Raw genomic sequence first — 21,580 nt, forward strand, 5'->3', positions numbered from 1 at the left:
CTTTTGAGGATCTGAGGAACCATGCCAAATCTTTTCAGTCTCCTGAGGGGGAATAGGACATTCCCATTGAAAGTAAGTCTAAGAAGCGGTAGAACTTTTCTATGTGCGCTATTTCTATGCATCCCGTTTTTGCTTCTTTTGCATACCAGGTTCAAATAGCTGAAAATACAATGCTCGTTTTGTCACATAATCTAAAATTAGGCGAACTATTAACATTTTATCAACTAGGAAATGGCGGAGAGATTTCTGATTAGTGCATCTTTTAATTAAACGTGTAAACAGGTCTAAAACGAATCAATTAAATGTTCACATGTAGAGCAGTATCATATACGCCATGTGGATGCACACTGGTCTTTAAAAGGAGAAAATATTTCAATCAAATTACAACATTTAAGTCATAGGCATACTGTACTTGATGCATTGACAGTACACAATCAAATTTAAAGCCAACAATTGTATTATGTTGACTAATATTGCATTTGTTTACAATAACAAAAATGACACAAACCTATTTCACAAATCACAATCTATACCTCCAACAACCCAAATAAAGAAGGAAAAGGTGTTGCCTAAATAAAATCTAAGTACATTTATTTACAGAACAAAATACTTAATTTGATATTGAAGAGCTCTGGAAAGGGCAATACAGTGTTAACGCTTAAATGGAAATGCATCACCTCTGGTCTGGCTCAAGCAGTCAAACAAAGTAATGTTTTATTCCTAAGTAATGCCAAGATGTGGAGTATTCCGGTCCAGGTTAATCTTCAGAGATCCTTTTCTCTTTCTCAGCTTCTGGTCATGAGCTGTGTCGTGGAATTCTTCTAACCAAAAGAGAGAGTTTTAGATTTCTTCAAAACCATCAAACTTTATTAATACTTATTGCAATAATGGAGCATTAACAGTCACGCAATGGAGATTGTTAAAAGCCCTACGTCCTCCTGAATCTTCGTGACAAACAACAGATGTGTGTAATGGGTCTAAAGGTGAAATGTTGTATGTAGGAAAGTAATAACCCCCCAGTCATATAGCATTTGCTGTGAAGACTGTTCTTATTGTATAGAAACCAGGGGTTGGCCCCAAAGACAAGGTTCTTCTTATCAGCTGTCCATACCAGAGACATCTCCTCATAGTACACAAACACCAACTCATTCTATGGAAGGCAGGCTGTAGGTTTTATTACCAAATCATCATAAATCAATTGCCAGCGCCAAGCCCCAGAGGCCCAAGTCCACACAGACACAGATGAGAGAGTACTGAGAAACCTTATTCGATGCATAAACAGAATTAAAACATAACCTTGTAATTTTCTACCATAGCTGTCAGATGTAAATTACAGAGTTAATAGTGTGTAGGCCAGGGGTATCCAACACTGATCTTGGAAAGCAACTCTGTATAGGTTTTCTTTCCTGCCCCGCAGTAACACACTTGATTCAGCTTATCATAGACCAGACTTAAAAAGCCACTGAACACGCTAATTGGCATGTATGTTTTTCCGTTGCTCATTAGAAAAAAATAGATTTCAGTCTTGGAGGTGTGTTTTCTGACCGATTCCTCGTTTGGTTAATAATATTTGTCCCCCATGAGACACTGTAGACACTGAAGCCTATTTAATTTCCTCAAAATCCCTAGAATGAATCTAAGATCAAAATAATTACAGATTTCTTTTTTCGTTTTTGTCGAGGATGTTTTAGTTATACAAATGTACATCTAACTAAGGTGTTTGGTGCAGTATTTCTCAAGTTAAAAAATGTGCAACGTATTGTCATATGTTAACAAAGTCGGAGCTGCTGGACAGATCTGTCTCTATGTCTATGCTATTAGATAGAGAGCAATCACCGCAGCTGTTCACCCCATGTTAGTGGACAAATGGACTTCATCAAATCAAAACCCAACCTAAATTTACCCGCTGTGATGAACGGATGTTCCAAACTCTGTTTAAGACGAGACTGACTTTATGACCAAAATTATCCTATTTATACTTTGTAGTTAATTTTGACACTAGAATAGTTGTTTCTGACTCGAATCGATGCCACAAAGGCTGTTTTCAAAGGGATTCATTGCTTTTTAAAGGCAGTTGCTCTTTAAGACCATGATTCTTTGAATGTGTGTTAGTGATGGGCTGGAGCAAAAGCCTGCACACATTATCTCTAGTACCAGAGTTAGTTTAAAACTTTGGTTTAGGCTTTAACTTAAAATATATTGCTGCAGGGTAAGTGTAGATAGGGAATAAAACAATATGGAAGAAAATAAATAGACTTCTTGATAAGAAGCAGTATGATTCTGATCCTTCCCTCCACTTCAAAGCCAGCAAAGGTATTTCCCCTCATGATGCATGGACACGTCTGAAGCACCTGATGAAAGCACATTTATAACACTGTATTAGCCATTGATCTAAAATTAGAATATTTCCCCCCTGCAATAATTTTTTTAGATTGTCAAAACATACCCAGTCCGTTTCTGCTTAGTCAACACTATTCTCAGTTGAATAACGTACCTTACATTACTTAGATTTTTTTTAACATAAGGATAGAGGAAACATGAGGAAAGGAATGAGAGACAAACCATGATTATGTAACTCACCCCACTGTGCCTGTTTCCTCCAATTTGTGTATCCATTTGCTGGTGTAACTGCCTAGTTCTTCCCTCTGAAGGAAACAGGACAGAAAGCACATGATGTAATGTGACCGTCCTGGTCCTGTCCCTCATGTCAGTAAATCAACACAGGAAGGAGCAATGGATGGATAGATCATTTATTTCCAAAGCTGCAATGATGGGGGACACACAGTATGGATGAATGGTCAGTAATAGACGGGATAGAAATAGCACTCCCATAGCAATTCTCCATAAATCTTCTGTATAATATACATACAAAAAAAACAATTGAAATGTCTATCAAAGTCATTGCGATCTGATAATGGTTGCCGGAGGGGATGGCTGCCATTTTACAGGCTCCTAACAAACTGCTATTTTGTTTGTTTTCTTCGCATTGTTTGTAACTCGTTTTTTTACATAATGTTGCTGCTATCGTCTCTTATGACTGAAAAGAGCTTCTGGACATCAGAACAGCGATTACTTAACTCAAACTGGATGAAAACAAAATGTATGAGTCCCATGCGAAGGATATACTGCTTTGTCAAGGCAAGGCCCAAATCCCCGTCATCAGCGTGAAGAAAAGACGGAGGAAAAGGGGGAGGAGGGCGGGGTGCCATGTAAGAATTTGCCGAGTAGGTAAACCACCACTTCCCTCCATATTATTGGCCAATGTGCAATCATTGGAAAACAAACTAGACGATCTACGATTAAGACTATCCTACCAACGGGACATTAAAAACTGTAATATCTTATGTTTCACCGAGACGTGGCTGAACGACGACACAGATAATATAGAGCAGCTACATCTGGTAAGACGAGGTAGAAAACCTCATGACAAACTGCAGACCACACTATCTACCAAGATGGTTCTCATCTATTTTATTCGTAGCTGTCTATTTACCACCACAAACCGATGCTGGCACTAAGACCGCACTCAACGAGCTGTATAAGGCCATAAGCAAGCTAGAAAATGCTCATCCAGAAGCGGCACTCCTAGTGGCCGAGGACTTTCATGTAGGCAAACCTAAATCCGTTTGACCTCATTTCTACCAGCATGTCACCTGTGCAACCAGAGGGGAAAAAAAACTCTAGACCACCTTTACTCCACACACAGAGATGCATTCAAAGCACTCCCTCACCATCAATTTGGAAAATCTGACCAAAATTATATCCTCCTGATTCCTGCTTACAAACAAAAACTAAAGCAGGAAATACCAGTGACTCGCTCAATATGGAAGTAGTCAGATTATGCGGATGCTACGCCAAAGGACTGTTTGGCTAGCACAGACTGGACTATGTTCCGGGATTCATCCAATGGCATTGAGGAGTATACCACCTCAGTAACCAGCTTCCTCAATAAGTGCATCAACGGCATCATCCCCACAGTGACCGCATGTACATTTCCCAACCAGAAGCCATGGCTTACAGGCAACATCTGCACTGAGCTATAGGCTATACCTGCCACTTTCAAGGAGTGGGACACTAATCCAGACACCTATAAGAAATCCAGCTATGCCCTCAGACATACCATGAAACAGGCAAAGACTGTGTGATCACGCTCTTAAACAGGTCAACATTCAAAAAGCCGCAGGGCCAGACTGATTACCAGGACGTGTACTCAAAGCATGTGCGGACCAACTGTCAAGTCGTCACTGACATTTTCAACCTTTCCCTGATTGAGTCTGTAATACCTACATGTTTCAAACAGACCACCATAGTCTCTGTACCCAAGAAAGCAAAGGAAACTTGCCTAAATGATTAACACCCCCGCAGCACTCAAGTCGGTAGCTATGAATTATTTGAAAGGCTGGTCATGGCTCACATCAACACCATCGTGCCGCAAACCCTAGACCCACTCCAATTCGCATACCACCCCAACAGATCCACAGCTGACACAATCTCAATCGCACTCCACACTGCCCTTTCCCAGCTGGACAAAAGGAACACCTATGTGGGAATGCTATTCATTGACTACAGCTCAGCGGTCAACGCCATAGTGCCCACAAAGCTCATAACTTAGCTAAGAACCCTGGGACTAAAAACCTTCCTCTGCAACTGGATCCTGGACTTCCTGATGGGCCACCCACAGGTGGTAAGGGTAGGCAACAACACCTCTGCCACAATGATCCCCCACACTGGGGCCCTTCAGGTGCTTAGTCACCTTCTGTACTCCCTGTGTTCACCTATGACCATGTAGCCAAGCACAACTCCAACACCATCATTAAGTTTGCTGACAAAACAACGGTGGTAGGCCTGATCACCGACAACGATGAGACAGCCAATAGGGATGAGGTCAGAGACCTGGCAATGTGGTGCCAGGACAACAACCTTTCACTCAATGTGAGCAAGACAAAGGAGATGATCGAGGACTATAGGAAAAAGAGGGCCGAACAGGCCCCCATTAACATCAATGGGGCTGACGTGGAGCGAGTTGAGAGTTTATAGTTCTTTGATGTCCACATCACCAACGAGCTATCATGGTCCAAACACACCAAGACAGTTGCGAAGAGTGCAGAGCAACACCTTTGCCCCATCATGTTACGGATACAAGTATCCTGTGTGTGTATCCTGTGTGTTTATTTTCTCTCCTTCTCCCCTCACAGGTGAAAATCATCACTCCCCAATCAGTCACCAATCAATCATCAATCAGAAGACACACCTCCTCCTGTTTCCTACCCAAACACAGTTCCTTTCCCTTGGTTTAAAAACCCCATCAGTTGTTTGCTCTAGAGCTCAATCTCTCTGTAAATGCCATGTCTATAGGTCTCTCTGTTTCACTCTCTCTTTATGCATTGACCTCTCTTTTGTTTGAGCACCTCCATAGCACTTTGTCATCACCTGTGAGTATTGTTTTTGCTTATGGTGTTTGTTTGTTTGCTGGTGGGAAAAGGGGGAACCAAGACAAGTCGCCCATGGGCATACACTACCCGTAGGTAAACTTTTTGAATACTTATTGTTTCTTTCCTTGGGTCCAGCTCAGCCCCTTTTCCTGCTCCCCCCATTACTGTGTGTTTATTAATAAACCCTGAGTTTGATGGTAGATTTCAGTTGTCGTAGTTATTTTGTTCTCACTTTTACTTTGTCACTATTAGAATTTGTATGAGTTATGTTACGGGTCTCATTACCATCCCCCCTAGACTGTCGGGCCAAAAGGGATTCGTAACAATCAGGAGACTGAAAAGATTTGGCATGGGTCCCCAGATCTTCAAAGTTCTACAGCTGCACCATCAATAGTATCCTGACCGGTTGCATCACTGCCTGGTATGGTAACTGCTCAGCACCTGACTGTAAGGGGCTACAGAGGGTAATGCATATGGCCCTGTACATCACTGGGGCAAAACTTCCTGATATCCAGGATCTACAGTTGAAGTTGGAGGTTTACATACACCTTAGCCAAGTACATTTAAACTCAGTTTTTCACAATTCCTGAAATTTAATCCTAATAAAAATTATTCCCCGTTTTAGGTCAGTTAGGATCACCACTTTATTTTAAGAATGTGAAATGTCACAATAATAGCAGAGAATTATTTATTTATTGCATTACATTCCCAGTGAGCCAGAAGTTTGCATACACTCAATTAGTATTTGGTAGCATTGCCTTTAAATTGTTTAACTTGGGTCAAACGTTTTGGGTAGCCTTCCACAAGCTTCACACTAATTTGGGAGAATTGTGGCCCATTCCTCCTGACAGGGCTGGTGTAACTGAGTCAGGTTTATAGGTCCTTCTTGCTCGCACACGCTTTTTCAGTTCTGCCTACACATTTTCTACGGGATTGAGGTCTGGACTTTGATGGCCACTCCAATACATTGACTTTGTTATCCTTAAGCCATTTTGCCACAACTTTGGAAGTATGCTTGGGGTCATTGTCCATTTGGAAGACCCATTTGCTACCAAGCGTTAACTTCCTGACTGATGTCTTGAGCGTTCACCTCAATATATCCACCTAATTTTCCTCCCTCATGAAGCCATCTATTTTGTGAAGTGCACCAGTGACACGATGGTCGTAGTGAGGAGACCAAAGCGCAGCGTGATGTGAATACATCTTTTTAATGAAAGACGGAAAACACGAAGTACACTAAACAAACAAAATAACAAGTCGACCGCTATCAAAACTGAGTGCAAACATGCACTACGGCAGAGTGGCCAGAAAAAAATAAGCAAACATGTTTGGTGTTAGCCAAAATACATGTGGGAGACTCCCCAAATATATGGAAGAAGGTACTCTGGTCAGATGAGACTAAGATTGAGCTTTTTGGCCATCAAGGAAAACGCTATGTCTAATGCAAACCCAACACCTCTCATCACCCCGAGAACCCCATCCCCGCAGTGAAGCATGGTGATGGCAACGTCATGCTGTGGAGATGTTTTTCACCGGCAGGGACTGAGAAACTGGTCAGAATTGAATGATGGGTGATGCTAAATACAAGGAAATTCTTGACGGAAACCTGAGTCATCCAGAGATTTGAGACTGGGACGGAGGTTCATCTTCCAGCAGGACAATGACCCTAAGCATACTGCTAAAGCAACACTGGAGTGGTTTAAGGGGGAATTTAAATGTATTGGAATGGCCTAGTCAAAGCTCAGACCTCAATCCAATTGAGAATCTGTGGTATGACTTAAAGATTGCTGTACACCAGCGGAACCCATCCAACTTCAAAGAGCTGGAAAAGTTTTGCCTTGAAGAATGGGCTAAAATCACAGTGGCTAGATGTGCCAAGCTTATAGAGACATATCCCAAGAGACTTGCAGCTGTACTTGCTGAAAAATGTGTCTCTACAAAGTATTAGTCAATACTGGGGGGTGAATAGTTATGCACGCTCAATGATTTTTTTTTTTTGTCTTATTTGTTTGTTTCACAAAAGAAATGTTTTGCATTTTCAAAGTGGTAGGTATGTTGTGTAAATCAAATATTACAACCCCCCCAAAATCTATTTTATTTCCAGGTGGTAAGGCATCAAAATAGGAAAAATGCCAAGGGGGGTGAATACTCCTTCAAGCCACAGGTACATCCCACACTGCAAGCGCATTGCAGATTTTGTGCCGATAAAATCAAACATGTTTAAACATTTTGGGTTGTCTGGGACTGCTTACAGACGGGATCGGTAGCCAGTCTCAACTTGTCTTGGACAACTCAATTGGGGCCAACATCGTGTAGTGTACTTTGTGTATTTTGTGAGTAACTGCATATGCTCATAAATTCTCTGTCATGAGAAAGAGCTATCCACAAGCCTCAGGCTCACCAAAGATAGTGTGGTGGCACTCTGGTGGCGTCATAGAGAGCCACTTATATCGAAATAACACGGCCCTGTGCCCCTGCTATTAAGTGGACAGAGTGATATATTTCTGAAGGCAAAGTGCCGTCAATACATGCTGGCAACTGACATTTACTTGTCCAGCCTCGGCTTGAACCTCAAAAGGTGCAGAGGGGAGAGTTTTAACTTGGAGGGCTCTTTGGTAAGTAAGCGCAAAAGTGACTGAAAGTCATGTGAACATTGCCAGAGAGCCAAACTATCAGTATGCTAGATGGCTTAAGCTTAGCACGTGGTAAAACCTTACAACATTCAGCAGACTCGTTTGAGAAGTGCCTGAGCATGATTGTTTCCCATGGGGTACAGGTGCCCACAGTAGCTCCGGGGGGAAAGCATTGCTTAACTGGGTTATGAGTGTGCAAGTCAACGCTTAGCCGTGAGGCTTTTAGTGTTAGCTAGCTAGTGTTCACCTAGTTGGCAAATAGCCTAGCTAGCTAGTACCACGTTAGACGAAGGCAGCTGTGAATAGCATTGGTTCTTCGATCTTGAGAGTATCTTTTGCCCATAGCACCATGAGGTGTAGCTGGTCAGTATAGACAATGATTAACAAGTGAACGTTAGGTGTACGAGAGAAGCAAGCTGGCCAGTCGTAGCTGGCTTTTCAGCATTGCTGTAAATTAGCTAGTTCATTAGATGCCTCGTGGCTACACTATAGGTGTGAGGCTAGTGTAGGCATTAGCTAGCTAGCAACCACCTTGTGAGGCAAAGGTTGAGCTATAGCTAGAACAGTACTAGCCGATGGGAAAAGCGTTGATGCTTTCTTCTAATTTTGGCTGAAAGTCTACCTTGACCCTAATGCCATGAGGCTTAACTGGTCAGTCTAGTCAACACAAACGAGTGAACATAGGTTGTGTAAACTAGAGAAAGAATATAGCAAAACTACCAGCTGGGCAGGTAGGGAACTCGTTTCTGAGTTATATAGCTATGCTTATGCAACCGTATGTGCAGGTAGGAATGCTTGTGTCTTTAGCTTGCTTTCCATCAAGCTAGCCACCATAAGCTAGCTAGTTAGAAAGCCTTGCGGCTAATGCTAGCTAGGGTGTGCACAGTGAGAACTACAGCCACAAGGCTAGTAATGTATTAGCTAGCTAGCAGCTACCTCACTGTAGCTAGCACAGTGCTAGCCAAAGGGAACCGCATTGGAGCAGTTTCGACTTTGTATAGGAATTCTCCCACAACCGTAGAGCTGTGAGGCTAACCAGTCGGTCTAGTTAACAGACCGACTGGTTAAACTAGATGAGGGAAGGAAGCTAGCAATATTACTGTGGGCTAACCAAGTATTGATAGTTAGCCGTGTGACGCTAGCTATCACCAGAGACAGGAGTAGAAACAATTTTTAACTCGAAGCAAAGCCTTCCTTTCGGTCAGTACTCAACATTATCGACAGTAGCTGAGGTCCTACGTTCGGCCAAAAATAACTAACTGAAAGCCACACCACTAATTAGCCACAATTATGACTGCATTGAGGCACTCAGTGGCCAGTTTATTAGGTAGACCACCCCGTTCACGAAAATGGTTCGCTCTTACAGACAGTGAGTCACGTGGTCGTGGCTTGCTGTATAAACTAGGCAGACAGGCATCGAGGTATTCAGTTAGTTTTCAACTGAATGGGCAAAACGAGCAACTTTGAGTGTGGTATGAATGTCGGTGCCAGGCGCACCGGTTCCATTAACTCAGAAACATCAGGCCTCCTGGGCTTTTCACGCAAGACAGCGTCTAGGGTTCAGTGGCATGGATGCCAAGGGAAGGCATATATATATATATATATATATATTAGTTATTCACTTTTATCTCTCTGTGTTTCATAATTTCCCTTCAATTCGCAAGAGGCTGAATGTATCGCACCGGAGAAACCATTAGAGCGAGCGAAACAGCGCCCCTCTGTCTGTATGCGTAGGCCTATCTATCTGAGGCTGTCTGGTCAAAAAGAGTATGACATTGTTGCCCACCCGTAAGGGAAGCCAGCGATCTTTTATTCTCCCTTGATAAAAAAGTATAAAATAATAGTAAATTAGCATTGAGCTAAACTGAGTGAGCTCCACTATGAATGGTCATGCTAACCATCAAGGGATTTGTTGGATTTGGTTTCAGTCTAATTTAATTATATCGACAGCAATACGTCATTGATAGAAACAACTTGAATTGTTGCCTCTCGTTGTGTTCTTGTCCTCTGGTGGCTAGCTAGCTAAAATTGTCCCTTTCCTAAATTAGCCATAGATGGAAATAAGGATTTGGACTTCTGGTTTTATTTAATTCTTCGTACTGGCCAATTATTATAATGGCAATTCTGATCCAACCATAAATTCATACATTGTGCCCATGGCAAAAGAGGATGGAAGTTCAATATGTAGCTAGATGTAGAAGGCTAATGTTAAGTAGCTAACGTTGCCCATGAAATGAAGTTAGGCTAGCGAGGAAGCATTTAAGTCAGGTAGCATAGGACAACAAAAAAATAAAATCATACTGAATGACAGAGTCATAGACGTTTCATCAACATGAAAGAGAGGAGCATGGCATTGGCGCTTCTCAACAAGTAGGGTGAGTCAACATGTTTTTTCCACTTGCACGAATGCACACACACACAAATCAGAACCAGTGACAGCCACATCATATTTAGCTTACGTTTATTTGACGAAATTGTTTTTGGTATCTATTAGTTGTCACTGTATTAGAGTAAGCATAGGTGATTTGATGATGTTGAAATGGTGCTTTAGTTTAGTCGTCTAACCATGCTGTAGGTCATGTAACTGTTTGTTACATGCAATATGCACTGTGGACTTTAACAGACAGAGGTTGCACTCCGGATTTGTGATGAAAAAGGTGTGGTTGAATTTTATTATGACGATTGTAACTAACAGGTTGTAGAGCATAAACACAATTAACACACAATATAGCTTTTTTTATGGCTTCCCCAAGGATTTTACCCACGCACCATTACTGCTAGGGTTTACCGAGAATGTTGCGACAAGCAAATAACATCCACTCAGCGGCAGTCCTGTAGGTGAAAACAGCTTGTTGATGAGGAGTCGAAGGAGAGCGGCAAGAATCGTGCAAGCTAACAGACGGGCCACAAACAGGCAAATAACAGCGCAGTACAACAGTGGTGTGCAGAATGGCTTCTTGGAACGCACAACCCGTCAGTCCTTGTCACGGATGGGCTATTGCAGGTGACGACCACACCGGGATTCTACTTCTATCAGCTAAAAACAAGAAGTGGCTCCAGTGGGCACTCGATCACCAAGACTGGACAATTGAGGAGTGGGAAAAAAATTGCCTGGTCTGACGAATTCCGGTTCCTATTGCATCATGCTGATTGGAAGAGTCAGGATTTGGCATAAGCAGCATGAGTCCATGGCCCCGTCCTGTCTGGGGGCAGCGGTACAGACTGGTGGCAGTGGTGTAATGGTGTGGGGAATGTTTCCCTGGCACATGTTGCTCAGTTGCTATGAATAGACCTAACATCTCCACGACCCGAATAATTCAGACTGTTTTGGAGCAAACGGGGGCCTGACCCAGTACTAGCTGGGTGTACCTAATAAACTGGCCACTGAGCGTATGTCACTGCTTCTAAGGCTATATGTACCATGCCACTGCCTATTTAATTTATTCATTTAGAAAACAAGAGATCTCATAATCCAGTGGCTTTATCACAGTCAACACATATATTTTAGTTTTAATCAGCTTTAAAATGCAGATTTTTCTTTCAGCCTCACGGCAAAATGTGTAGAATAGCATGATGAGTTATAAAACTGCACATGTTCCTATCTGCCCCATGGGAAAATGTATAGAATTGCAGGAAATGTGCTTTATTAAAAACAGTAAAATTTTCTCTCAGCCTCATGGCAAAATGTTTAAAATTGCAGGAAGTTAGCTGCTTCTCCCTCCCCCTCCTATTATTATTCTTTAAAAAGAATTGAGCTCACCCAAAGTTCTGCATGCCCCCCACCAATGAATTTCTGGCTACGCCACTGCCTCCCTCCTTCCATTTCGCTTTCTCTTTTCTGTATGAGAGAGTCTGGTTAATCACGTATCTCTGTTTTTCTCTCTGTGAATTGGGGACATCCCAGATACCTCCATCTCTCTGAGGCCCAGAAGAGACAGATAAAGAGCTGGCCACCATGCATGGGATGGGATTTACAAATCCCTCTCGATCTGGATAGTGTCCCGTTCACTGCCTCTCAGATGGAAGATATAGGCTACAGGAGTCCTCGTGTGTTAGGACACTGATAGATAATGTGTCAAAGAACAGTCACATGTAGCATAAAAGCATTGTGAATAAAAATAAAAAAAATTGAGGATCTCAAAGTCCTTTGCCTCCTGGGAAATACTATTCCATCTTAACCACAATTCTTGCAAGAATAGCTGTTGTTGCATGAGACATGATTGCACCAGCTAGGGGTGAAGCCAAACAACATACAGCAGGTTATCTACATCTCTCATACTGAATGTCACCGTGCCACACATCAACTAAAGGCTTCAAACTATAGAGCCATTGGTCAGCTCTGCCATGACCCTGAAATAGAGGCAAAGGCTTCCTTGCATACGTGCTAAGATTAATGTAGCCTATTACATCCAAATTGTACACTACCATTCATCCTCATTTGTCATTTATCTGCCCTCCCCCTTCTTGTCCCTTGCAGCATGTCATCTCTACAGTTCACATAATTTGCCTGCCCCTGCCTGTGCACTTAAATACAGGATATAATCTGTCATGCCCCCTTACACTGTAAATACCCCTTACTAAAGCTCTGAGATAATGTTGTCTGTCATTTGAGATCATGTGAAACACACTCCATGTCTATAATCAGTGTCTACTCTGTTCCCTATCCCAATTTTATTTATTTTACCTTTATTTAACTAGGCAAGTCAGTAAAGAACTAATTCTTATTTACAGTGACGGCCTATCAAAAGGCCTCCTGCGTGGACTGGGACTAAAACAAAATCTAAAATAATAATATAGAACAAAACGCACATCACGACAATAGAGACGTCACAGCACTACATAAAGAGAGACTTAAGACAACAACATAGCAAGGCAGCAACACATGACAACCCAGCATGGTAGCAACAACAACAACAACATGGTAGTAACACAACATGGTAGCAGCAAAATATTGTTGGGCTCTGTGCCCTTCTTGCTCACAAACAGCAAGAAGGTAGAGACAACAATACATCACACAAAGCAGCCACAACTGTCAGTAAGAGTGTCCATGATTGAGTCCTTGAATGAAGAGATAAAACTGTCCAGTTAGAGTGTTTTTTTTGCAGCTGGTTCCAGTCGCTAGCTGCAGTGAACTGAAAAGAGGAGCGACCCAGGGATGTGTGTGCTTTGGGGACCTTTAACAGAATGTGACTGGCAGAACGGGTGTAGGATAAGGGCTGAAGTAGGTATCTCAAATAGGGGGGGAGTGAGGCCTTTTTCTTGCCGAAAAAGGTTAACATCAGTGTTCAAAACACCCTTTCTTAACCACGTCTCAGTAATTACCAACACATCTGGATTGGAGCTGTGAACCCACACTCTGCATTAGATGGCAATAAGATCATATTGTACAGCAATTTCATCAGGTAACATGAATACAAGCTGGTGAGAGGTGGTTAGAATTGGAAGGGAGGCCAAGAGTCTGTGTAACCAATAGAGAGTCAGAGTCCCGAGTGTGGGAACAAACATTCTGTCCCACGGTTGGGTAAACAAGCAAATTCTTAATCAACAAAGCACGTAGGAGTCAAGAGGCAAATAGCATAAAACACAAGAAAAAAATATGACTTGGGGTTAGCCATTGTAAGTTCAGAGTCACTCGCCCCAACAGTGCGTGTGTGCTGGAGGTGTGGCGGGGGTACCTGTACCAGACAGGGGGATAAAGGCCAGGGCAGACGGTGAACAGATTGCCAGGTGGAATCCAAGCAGAAGTCAAAAAACAAATCAAAGTTTATTTGTCACGTGCGCCAAATACAACAGTGAAATGCTAACTTACAGGCCCTATCCAACAGTGCAATTTTTAAGTACAAAATAGGTATTAGGTGAACAATAGATGTGGAAATAAAAAAAAAACTGTAAAAAGACAGTGAATAATAACAGAAGCGAGGCTATATACAGTAGCGAGGCTATAACAGTAGTGAAGCTATATACAGGCACCGGTTAGTCTGGCTAATTGAGGTAGTACGTACATGTAGGATTGGTTAAAGTGACTGTGCATATATGATAAACAGAGAGTAGCAGTAGCGTAAAAGAGGGGTTGGCGGGTGGCGGGACAATGCAGACAGTCTGGGTAGCCAATGTGCGGTGGCACCGGTTAGTCGGGCTAATTGAGGTAGTATGTACATGAATGTATAGTTAAAGTGACTAATCATATACGGTAACAGAGAGTAGCAGCAGTGTAAATAGGGGTTGGGGGTGACACAATGCAAATAGTCCAGGTAGCCATTTGATTACCTGTTAAGGAGACTTATGGCTTGGGGGTAAAAGCTGTTGAGAAGCCCTTTGGTCCTAGACTTGGCACTACGGTACTGCTTGCCATGCGGTAGTAGAGAGAACAGTCTATGACTGGGGTGGGTGTGGTCTTTGACAATTTTTTGGGCCTGGATGGCAGGCAGCTTAGCTCCAGTGATGTACTGGGTCGTAAGCATTACCCTCTGTAGTGCCTTGCGGTTGGAGGCCGAGCAGTTGCCGTACCAGTTAGTGATGCAACCAGTCAGGATGCAACCACTCGATGTTGCAGCTGTAGAACCTTTTGAGGACACATGTCAAATCTGAGGACACATGCCAAATCTTTTTAGTTTCCTGATGGGGAATATTTGGGATGTTTGTATTTGGGATGTTTTACAGCTTTTTCATTCAATGTTTTATTTTAAAATTATTTTATTTAACTATTTTAATATATTCTACATGTGACAAGGCCACTCAGAGGGCCAGAGATAATTACAGGCCCCTGTGATAATCTGAAGTATCCAAAATGGCCAATAGATGTCATATAAAAATCTAAATTAAAAGTTTAAAGAATTCTGTTAGTTTACTTGCAATCTTAGAACTTTTCCAGTAATTTCCAAGCCTAGTCATTAATGACACAAGGACACAGTCCGGCTGATATGTAATTTCATATCTATTTTGGTGTACACATTTACTTTATGGAAATTATGGAAATCCAAGATGTTGTAGCAGTAAAGACGTGTTTGTTTTGCCCTCTCGTGTACTTTTGTATTTTTTTGTATTTTTTGTATATATATTTCAATTTATTTTCAATCTCTTCTCGATTTTTTTTATTCGATTATACCTTCCGGTAACCTGCTTCACCCAATGTAATACGGAATCGCTATTATTTTCAATTTTAGAACACATTCAAGAATCTCCAGAAGCTAACCAGCTAATTAGCTACAAGCTACAGTATTTAGTCATTGTTAGCGGCTTTTACCTTCTGCACAGATACCAGCCCTGTTTTTAGCCTGGACAATACTCGCCTGTCTACCAATATCGCTTGTCTACCAATATCGGACTGTCTCTCCATAACAACGGCGGATTCCTGCCGTAAATCGCTGGACCACTACTTCCGATCTTCACAGCTAGCTTGCAGCTGGCTAGCTCGCAGCTAGCTAGTTAGCTCGCAGCTAGCTAGTTAGCTAGCTAGTTAGCTCGCAGCTAGCTAGTTAGCTCGCAGCTAGCTAGTTAGCTCGCAGCTAGCTAGTTAGCTCGCAGCTAGTTTTCACTCACCGTGGCACCTAGTACCGAAGCTATTCCCTGAGGCCCACCTCCCGGCCTATTCCCTGAACCCCACTCATACAGGGCTAGAGCCCAAAACTCGACCGGATCCTTGCTGTAAACTCTGGACCTTGGCACTGGATCACCGCTGCTACTAATTGGATATAGTGGCTAACGCCACTGCCACGAAGCTAGCAGCAGTTAGCCGTGAGCCAGGCACATCTCCCGGCTAGCAAACTAAATTCCACAATACCTCTTTCGCCATCTGGCTTGGATTCTCTGTCGACACGGCGCCCCGCCGCACCACCACGACTGGTCTGCCGACGAATACTCCATCCGCTGTGCCTTCATCCGGCCTCTGTCGGAGCAGACGCTACTAACTGTAAACTGTGTGTCGCTAGCATAGTGGGGCACCCCTGTTCCATCTACTGCTGCCCCCCGGACACTATGATCACTTGGCAACATAGCTGATGCCTAATGGACTGTCCATTAATCACGGTACTCCATTCTGTTTATTTATTTTTTATCTGTCGGCCGCAGCCGCGAACTCGGGCTATGTCCGCTGTCTTCAAACAGGATCTCAGCGATCACTGCCTCATTGCCTGTATCCACTACGGGTCCGCAGTCAAACGACCACCCCTAATCACTGTCAAACGCTCCCTAAAACACTTCTGCGTGCAGGCCTTTCTAATCAACCTGGCCTGGGTATCCTGGAAAGATATTGACCTCATCCCGTCAGTTGAGGATGCCTGGTCATTCTTTAAAAGTAACTTCCTCACCATCTTAGATAAGCATGCTCCATTCAAAAAATGCAGAACTAAGAACAGATTTAGCCCCTGGTTCACTCCAGACCTGACTGCCCTCGACCAGCACAAAAACATTCTGTGGCGGACTGCAATAGCATCGAATAGTCCTCACGATATGCAACTGTTCAGGGAAGTCAGGAACCAATACACGCAGTCAGTCAGGAAAGCAAAGGCCAGCTTTTTCAAGCAGAAATGTGCATCCTGTAGCTCTAACTCCAAAAAGTTATTGGACACTAAAGTCCATGGAGAACAAGAGCACCTCCTCCCAGCTGCCCACTGCACTGAGGCTAAGTAACACGATCACCACCGATAAATCCATGATAATCGAAACTTCAACAAGCATTTCTCAATGGCTGGCCATGCCTTCCTCCTGGCTACTCCAACCTCGGCCAACAGCTCCCCCCCCCCCCCCCCCCCCCCGCAGCTACTCGCCCAAGCCTCCCCAGCTTCCCCTTTACCCAAATCCAGATAGCAGATGTTCTGAAAGAGCTGCAAAACCTGGACCCTTACAAATCAGCTGGGCTTGACAATCTGGACCCTCTATTTCTGAAACTATCTGCCGCCATTGTCGCAACCCCTATTACCAGCCTGTTCAACCTCTCTTTCATATCGTCTGAGATCCCAAGGACTGGAAAGCTGTCACGGTCATCCCCCTCTTCAAAGGGGTAGACACTCTGGACCCAAACTGTTACAGACCTATATCCATCCTGCCCTGCCTATCTAAGGTCTTCGAAAGCCAAGTCAACAAACAGATCACTGACCATCTCGAATCTCATCGTACCTTCTCCGCTGTGCAATCTGGTTTCCGAGCCAGTCACGGGTGCACCTCAGCCAGGCTAAAGGTACTAATCGATATCATAACCGCCATCGATAAAAGACAGTGCAGCTGTCAATCACCATATTCTTATCGGCAGACTCAGTAGCCTCAGTTTTTCTAATGACTGCCTTGCCTGGTTCTCCAACTACTTTGCAGACAGAGTTCAGTGTGTCAAATCGGAGGGCATGTTGTCCGGTCCTCTGGCAGTCTCTTTGGGGGTGCCACAGGGTTCAATTCTCGGGCCGACTCTTTTCTCTGTATATTTCAATGATGTTGCTCTTGCTGCGGGCGATTCCCTGATCCACCTCTACGCAGACGACATCATTCTGTATACTTCTGGCTCTTCCTTGGACACTGTGCTATCTAACCTCCAAACGAGCTTCAATGCCATACAACACTCCTTCCGTGGCCTCCAACTGCTCTTAAACGCTAGTATAACCAAATTCATGCTTTTCAACCGTTCGCTGCCTGCACCCGCACGCCCGACTAGCATGGATGGTTCCGACCTAGAATATGTGGACATCTATAAATTCCTAGGTGTCTGGCTAGACTGTAAACTCTCCTTCGAGACTCATATCAAACATCTCCAATCCAAAATCAAATCTAGAATCGGCTTTCTATTTCGCTTTTCAAATCTAGAATCGGCTTTCTCACGCCACCAAACTTACCCTAGTAAAACTGACTATCCTACCGATCCTCGACTTCGGCGATGTCATCTACAAAATGGCTTCCAATACTCTACTCAGCAAACTGGATGCAGTTATCACAGTGTCATTTGCTTTGTTACTAAAGCACCTTTTACCACCCACCACTGCGACCTGTATACTCTAGTCGGCTGGCCCTCGCTACATATTCGTCGCCAGACCCACTGGCTCCAGGTCATCTACAAGTCCATGCTAGGTAAAGCTCCGCCTTTTCTCAGTTCACTGGTCACGATGGCAACACCCACTCGTAGTACGCGCTCCAGCAGGTGTATCTCACTGATCATCCCTAAAGCCAACACCTCATTTGGCCGCCTTTCCTTCCAGTTCTCTGCTGCCTGTGACTGGAACAAATTGCAAAAATCGTTGAAGTTGGAGACTTTTCTCTCCCTCACCAACTTTAAACATCTGCTATCTGAGCAGCTAACCGATCGCTGCAGCTGTACATAGTCCATCGGTAAATAGCCCACCCAATTTACCTACCTCATCCCCATACTGTTTTTATTTATTTACTTTTCTGCTCTTTTGCACACCAGTATCTCTACCTGCACATGACCATCTGATCATTTTTCACTCCAGTGATAATCTGCTAAATTGTAATTATTCGCCTCCTCATGCCTTTTGCACACAATGTATATAGAGTCTTTTTTTTTATGTAAAAATAAATAAATTATACTGTGTTATTGAACTTTTTATTGTTTACTCCATGTGTAACTCTGTGTTGCTGTCTGTTCTCACTGCTATGCTTTATCTTGGCCAGGTCGCAGTTGTAAATGAGAACTTGTTCTCAACTAGCCTACCTGGTTAAATAAAGGTGAAATAAAATACAATTAAACTAACAAAGGTTCTACTTTTTAGTGCCGATTACACCTGCTGAGATCATAAGTGATAGGGAATCAGAATACGGAAGGAAATAGACTCTGTGGTCAGGTGTGAATCATATCCCTTTGCATTAGCTGTCTTGTTAAACTGGCTCTTTTTATTTTGTATTGAAACATACGATTGATTGCTTCAAAAGGACATAATGTGTTATGTTTGCTAAAATGTGTAATAGGAAATATATGGTAAGCATATGGCAAGGGCATGAAATATGAATGCAATCTTCTGTTGTATACAGCTCCCAAGATAGTTGTATAGAATACTTGATGTATTCATTTATTTAAATAATATTCTCCTTTTTGAATAACTTAAGTTTAACGTAAACACCATTGAGGTGTCCACCATGGTTGTCCTTGGTGTGCACAGCTCTAAAGGATACAGTAGGAACAAAGGACTAGTTGATCATCCAAGGGAAAGAGGCTTACCATATAGGATATGTACAGTTCCATTTTTATAGAGCTGCTGATGTAAGGTTATTTCATTCTAGGAAACTCTGTCTAGCTGCCCTCCAATTAAAGGGACAATCAGCAGTAAAAACAATAGCAAAGCGTCCTCTCCACCCGTTTCGGTAAAACGCTAAGGGATGGGGTTGGAGAAATGTAACCACTCAAGTTGATAGACATAATTATGGATGCAAGGACTCACCATTCATGATATAAAAATGATAGTTTTAGCCATGTTTTAAGGCGATAGTCTTTGTTTGTTTACATTTACTTTGTTTACAAACAAGGCAGTTGAACTAAGCCCATGAGACATTTATACGTTTTATTCTTCAAGAAACAATGGGTACATATCTTTAATTAAATTGTCCAAAAATGGATGTAGCAACTGCTTATTTCCCCTTTAAACAACTCTAGGCAGTCACATAGGGTGACAAATGAGAGAGAACTTTACCACAGTGAAATCTCTAATGATCAACAAAAAATAATTCCAACTCAATTATTCTATTATTTGTAATCCCCGTGATGGGCACACTAGTTTGCCTGTTAACCTGCCCATGCTGATGTAATACTCTGTACATTTCAGTTAAGTTTGACTTGACATAGCTCTATCATTGAAAGTCAAAGGACAAGAAGTGCTTCACCTGTGGCAAGGCATCTCTTGCTGGTGTGTTGGCACTGGAGCCAGAACCCTGCAGTCAAGCCCTGCTCTCTGCACTCTTTTCGTCAGGAAAACACTCTTCAACGGTCTTGGCTGATTATGTGTAATGGACTCCCATCCTGCTGTCTAATAACGTCCCCTCTTGCTGTTCTTAAATGTTGAGCTTGCTGCCACGGCAGGTTCCTCCCTGGTAGCAGAGACGCGTGACATCCCTAGACACTCTCCCGGTGTGGTTTCTGGGCACAGTGATTAGTTTGCTAACAGGATTATCCTTCGCTCTCTTCCTTCCCCCTTTCTTCATCCCCCCTCTCCTTCTCTTTTATTTTGCAGTGCTGGCATTAGGCCACCCTCCACAGGTGCTTAAGGTGATGCAAGGGCCTGTAAGATTAGGGAATTCAACAGGGAATTCAACAGCACGGGAAACAAAGGCGTGAACACGAGTGTGAAATGAAGGCTTCAGTAGGGATATGCTGCTTTAGTCCCTCAACCACCGTGACCCAATCAGCATAGAAGATTCAGGTTCACAGTTTTGTACCAAACTAAGATTTGCCAACAAACAGGTAGTGATGTTTTTCCAATGTATTTTCATTAAACATTGGAATAACATCACTACATGTTTGTTGGCCCAGCTTAGTTTGGAAAGAAAGAGAGCTGTGAACCTAAACCTCCTATGCTGATTGGGTTAGGGTGGTTGATATGCTGACTAGTCAGTATCAACACACAACCACTTCCTGTAGCCCGGGGCAATTTGGTGGGCCAGGTTCCCAACTCAGCTGATGCTAGAGAGACTCTCTGACTGTAGCCCAGAGTCAATAGGAACCCTTGTGGGTATTCTGGCAAAGGTCATGGTCGTTAACGCAGAGGCTTATTAGCTTTTACTAAGGTTTAATGTGAATTAGCCTGCTGAAGTGGGACAAGGGGATCGGTGGTGGAGCGCAGAGTGCCCTAACTATCACAGAGCCGGAGAGACAGGCATCTGCATGGCGTTGGTGCCGTGCACCGAGGTGGGCAGAGGCGGAGAGAAGAAGGTCATAAAGTCTTCTCTTCACCATGTCCTTAGTAAGGAGGAGGATGAGATGCACATATGGCATTCTTATGTGCTAGCTGTTTTCATAGGGCTGAGACATTACTGATACCATGCTCCTTTACGCCTTTAAAGTCACACAGGTCAGTTATCATGCTGATTTGTCATTATTTTGATGGAAAACACCAACCAACACATTTTCTATATAGACACTGTTTCCCCAAATTACACGAGGCATTTCACCCAAGCAGACAGTGAAACAAACATAAAATTACCCAGAGTTGTGTTATTGAGTAAAATATTTTTCCTATGTTGAGGATGTTGATGCTACATTACGTGTTTAGCATACAGGTAAATACCAACATAATGGAAACACTTGAGTAAATTATGGTTCTGGCAGCTCTGTTATGGTGTGGGGTGCATTTTCCTGGAATGGTTTAGGTCCACTCAACCCACCTTAGAGGGAAAGGTAAACGGCAATAAATACACAGCCATTATGAGTGATCACCTTCAATCTATTGTGATTAATGTATATCCTGATGGGAGTGGATGACAATGCCCCCATCCACAGAACATGGGTGGTGACTGAATGGTCTGATGAACATGAAAACGATGTAAACCAGATGCCATGTCCGTCTCAGTCACCAGATCGCAACCCAA

General features: G+C 43.1%; 1 long non-coding RNA gene across 1 annotated transcript; it reads right to left on the reverse strand.

Annotated features, from left to right (window-relative positions):
* Nucleotides 1–243: 243 nt before the first annotated feature.
* On the reverse strand, nucleotides 244–20,055 carry LOC139382035 (uncharacterized). The gene is made up of 3 exons (XR_011628615.1): nucleotides 19,880–20,055; nucleotides 2,581–2,645; nucleotides 244–2,351 (listed from the first exon to the last, which is right to left on the reverse strand). It is a non-coding gene; the product is annotated as an uncharacterized lncRNA (long non-coding RNA).
* Nucleotides 20,056–21,580: the final 1,525 nt, after the last annotated feature.

The sequence above is a fragment of the Oncorhynchus clarkii genome, chromosome 23 (genome assembly GCF_045791955.1).
Source record: "Oncorhynchus clarkii lewisi isolate Uvic-CL-2024 chromosome 23, UVic_Ocla_1.0, whole genome shotgun sequence".
NCBI lineage: Eukaryota > Metazoa > Chordata > Actinopteri > Salmoniformes > Salmonidae > Oncorhynchus > Oncorhynchus clarkii.